At 31.9% G+C, this 5,061-nt stretch overlaps 1 non-coding gene across 1 annotated transcript; it reads right to left on the reverse strand.

The window, feature by feature from the left end:
- Positions 1 to 4,345: 4,345 nt before the first annotated feature.
- Positions 4,346 to 4,454, reverse strand: LOC112095964. The gene has a single exon (XR_002904124.1). It is a non-coding gene; the product is annotated as a small nucleolar RNA R71 (small nucleolar RNA).
- Positions 4,455 to 5,061: the final 607 nt, after the last annotated feature.

Genomic DNA, 5,061 nt, shown 5'->3' on the forward strand with positions numbered 1-5,061 from the left:
TTCACACATACGGAATGATGACGTGGTATTGACTGATGATGTGGAATTGATTGATGATGTGTCACGATTCCATTGGAGAAAATTCTTATGCACTGTTGATCAGTGACGTGGCAGCATGTTAGTAGTGGACCAAAAAATCATGCGTACGGTACATGCATATACACAACATTATTTTCAACCAAAATGCATCACTGTTCAAACCGCATACTGTTGATTGATGACGTGGCGCAATCCTGAGCATCCAAATTGTTTTTAATCTGATGGCTATAATTTACTCAATGTATCTACAAAAAGGGGGTCTCTGCCCCCTAATTTGGCATCTCTGAATTCATTTTTTAGATCCATTTTCTGTAATTCCTTCTCCATCTTGTATTTTCTACGTATTTTAATAAATTTCCATTTTACCCCTAGTTCATTATGAGTAGCTAATTTTCTTTCAAGCTTGGATTGAAGCTGAAGTCTCAACATGTGTCATGGGCTTTATTTGGTAAATTTATTTTCTCTTCCCCTCTAATTATTGTGGATATTTTGACTTTTTGTCGACTAATAATAATAACATTGTCTAGATACCATCCTGGTTTCACCGGCTCCCTAGTACAAGGTTATTATTATTTGGCACGATAAGCACTTAGCACCATATTGATTAGAGTGTGGTTTATGAGGTGTGGAATCCCCCCCTCATGATTTAATTGGCATTAATAAGAAATATTTAGCCCATGGTACATGTTGATACAGATCCAGATACCGAAGCGCTTCTATTTCAATAGATTTCTCTTCAATTTATTCTCGCCATTTTAATTTAAGTTTTAGAATATTCCAAATCATTTTCACCAGAAATTCAACCACCCATTTAGAAAATTAATTCTATACACAACTAAAATTCACCTCCTCGTGGGATCGACACTCGTCACCATTAATTTATTCTACAATAGATTCGTGCACTTGCGAGTTCAATAAAATTTGAACAACATCTAGTACACGGTAAAATCATATTTAAGTTTTGTATTTGCATAATTCTTAATTGTTTGCTTATAGTAAAATGCTAGTTTTATATTTGTTTTTAAATTTTGCTTATTGGCTTGATTGTAGGTTCGACATTTAATATGTCAAGTTCTTTGCCCACACCACACTTAATGGATGATGAAAGCAATCAAACTCAAGGTGAATCAGCCGCTAGTGTTACTCATGGTGGGTTACGACGTAGAGGAAGGTTTAGGTCAATTGTGTGGGAGCATTTCGAGAAGAAAAAAATTAACGGGATTGATAAGGCTGTCTGCAATTATTGTAAAAATGCATTGGTAGTAAGGAGTACTGATGGAACAAAGCACTTGCACGATCAATTAAAGACATGCCAAGTGAAAATGGAAATAGAGGCCACAGAATTCCCACCGGCAAAGAAATCTGCCAGTGAAAAAGGGAAGACTGCAGTAGAAACTCATTTTGATCTTGATATTACGAGGAGAAAAATGGCACGTGCTAGTGTCATGCATGAATACCCTCTGATTATTGTAGAGCATCAGGGGTCAAGGGATGTTATGTGATTAGTATTAAAAATTGTCTAATTATCAAGCGATAATAATATTATTTTGTGCTTATGTTATAATTTATATTTGTGTTTATGCAATATATTAGGAATTATTAATTATGTTTTAAATATATCTAATTTTGTGTATTTTTATGTGTTTATTAGGAAAAATATTATTTTCACGTAATTCGAGGCTCCAAACAGATAAACGAAGGTCAAATTTGGATTCTGGAGGTCCGAAAACCTTAAGATCAGTCAAGATCAGCTTAAAATTGGGCTTGTGTAAAAAGAGTTGACTTTTCCTATTGACCGAGCACTGATTGGATGATGAAATGAGCTTACAATAGATATGAATGCATGGGATAGCTGACAATTTTGAATAAATCTCAATCGTTCATGATTCAATGGCCATAATTGTGCCACGTGGCAATGGTTGGTGAAGCAAGTTGTAGGATCCGAATCTTTGTATTTGGGTCGACCCGATCTACCCATTAACCTGCCAAATCTCAACCGTTCTTTAGGCAAATCGGACGAGTCAAACGATGCCACGTGTGATGTTGACTTTTGAAGTTTGACCAGCCATTGGATCTTGATCTAAAGGTTGTGAGGAGCACATGCATGTAGCTTATGATGGACCGCAACACACTGGATTATGAATTTATTTTTCTATAAATAGAGCCTCATTTTATGTTTTAATCATCTCTCTACAACTCTCTGCTTCTCAAATTCTCTCCATCTCCCTGTAATCTTGATTTTCAGGTGCGTTTTTAATATTTTGTATAATTATTTTTATAAATAAAATTAGTTTTATTTCCAATTTTAGTTGTTTTTATTACTTTTAATTATAAGTAATTCAATTTTACTACTTCTTTTTATTTCAATTATGTTTAACTAAATAATATTAGTTAGGGGAAGGTAAAACTCTTAGGAAATAAATATGATTTAAGCAAATTCTATTTTTAATTTTATAAATTAAATTATTTTCTATTTAATTTTATACATATTTTATATTTTGAAATTTTGATTTATTGTAGACAAACAAATGAATTTGGCACACTAAATTCTTAATAGCTTAATATAAGGTATGGTAAAATGGTATTTTAACTTATTGTAGACAAATTAAATTTTGGCACAATAAATACTTAATCCATCATAAAATTAAAGGGAAAATAATAATAATTTATATAACTAATCTTTTGGGCAATAAATCTAAAAGAAAGGGCAAAAACAATTTATTAAATTTTATTTACTACTAAGAGTGGATCCATAACCCTAACTAGTTCAAGTTCATAGTTTCATTTAAATTAAGTTGTTTATATTCAAGTTTTAATTTCAATTTTTAGATAAAATAAAATAAACAAATTAAATTTTTTCTCTGTGGATCGACCTCAGACTCACCGAACTATAATACAACAAGACACTCTTATATTGGGAGTTTAAAATTACTTTTAAGTTATGTCAAGTTTTTGGCGCCGTTGCCGAGGAAAAATTTTTATTTGGTTTGTTTTTCCATTTTTTATTTTTCTCTTATATGTAAATTTTCATTTGCCCCTTTTTCCTTTTCTTAAATTCTCTTTTATTCTCACATCTTTCATAATTCTAGTTTCACCCCAACAATTCTTGTTTCTAGCTCATTCTTCTCATAATCACGTTTTGACCCCAACAGCTTTCAGAAGTTGCACGTTCATCGCACATGGCTCAATTCTAAACTTCTAAAAATTACGGTGTGGCCATAAAATTAAAAAATAATTTACAATAGGATCCCTAGACGAAATTCCTCAAAATAATCAAGACTTGGACTTACATCTTGGACATACTTTGGACATATTTTGGACATATTTGGACTTATTTTGGACTTAATTTGGACCAAACTAACTCTAACTACTAACTCTTAACTTACTAACTCCTAACTCCTAACTTTTTTTTATTTCAGTTATTTAATTTTCTGCATTTATTTTATTTGGTATTTATTTATTTATTTTTGCTTTATTGGTGGGTTCAACCACCAAACTAACTACTAACTCTTAATTTTTATTTTCATTTTTTTAATTTTCAGTATTTATTTTATTTTGTATTTTTTTGCTTTATTTTTTTATTGGTGGGTTCAACCATCATTTGTTAGTTATTTTATTATTTTGTATTTATTTTTTTATTTTTTGCTTTATTGGTGGGTTCAACTACCAAAATTGTTATTTAATTTTAGTTTTAATTTTCTTTTGTACACTCATATTATTTGCATATTTAATTTTTTTTATTTTTTTTATTAATTTGTGTGAATATTATCTTTATAACATAACCATTGCATGAGACGTTGGTCTCGATCTTCAAGTGGCCGGTTAATTCGTAGATCTCAATCTCCACCACCAATCATGGATGAGAACCAAGGCGAAAACTTTGTGCACGAACCTAATCCTCAGATTGATCAGGGAGATAATCATTCTCAACATGGGCATGATCAGAATCAATCAAAAACTCTGAGAGACTACATGAATCCAACTAGAACCGGAGCACCATCGTGTATAGTATTCCCTCCAGAAGCATCTCGATTCAACTTTAAACCAGGTATTATCCAATTTTTACCAACATTTCATGGTTTAGAATATGAGAATCCATACTTACATCTAAGAGATTTTGAGGAAGTTTGTAATACATACACGGACCAAAATTGTAGCATGAACATAATTAGATTAAAACTTTCTCCTTTTTCATTAAAAGATAAAGTTAAAACTTGGCTATAAAACCTTAGATCTGGATCAGTAAGAACTTGGAATAACATGCAAGAACAGTTTTTGAAAAAATTATTTCCACCTCATAAAACAAATTCTTTTAAAAGGTAAATCACTTCTTTCACTCAAAAAAATGGAGAAACATTAAACCAATGTTGGGATAGGTTTAAAGAGTTGCTTAACATATGTCCACATCATGGTTTTGAAACTTGGCGATTGGTCACTTACTTCTACGAGGGCTTAATACCCCAAAGTAGACAAGTTGTTGAAATGATGTGTAATGGTGAATTTAGGGATAAAAATCCTAAGGACGCACTAGATTACCTTGACCAATTAGCTGAAAATGCACAACATTGGGATACTGTTGGAACTTTTGAATTGACAAATAAGCAACAACCATCTCCATCTAGTGGAGGAATCCATAACCTTAGGGAAGATCATGATTTACAAGCAAAATTTGCATCCCTAGTTAGGAAGGTTGAAGCTTTGGAGCATAAAAAAAGTGATCAAGTAAAATCTGTTCAAGAAATTGCATGTAACATATGTAGTTCGAATGATCATTTCACTTAAGATTGTCCCACTCTGCCTGCATTTAAAGAATGTCTAAATGATCAAGCTAATGTCATTAACACTTTTAATAAACCAAACCCATATTCACAGACTTATAATCCTGGTTGGAGAAATCATCCGAATTTCAGTTGGAGGAATAACAATAATGCACAATCTTCACAAGCACCACCTCCACAAAATTTCCAAAACACTCAGCCTTATGTACCATATGTTCCACCACCATGGAAAAATCTGGAAGAC

Source organism: Citrus clementina, unplaced genomic scaffold (genome assembly GCF_000493195.1).
Source record: "Citrus clementina cultivar Clemenules unplaced genomic scaffold, Citrus_clementina_v1.0 scaffold_1, whole genome shotgun sequence".
Classification (NCBI taxonomy): domain Eukaryota; kingdom Viridiplantae; phylum Streptophyta; class Magnoliopsida; order Sapindales; family Rutaceae; genus Citrus; species Citrus x clementina.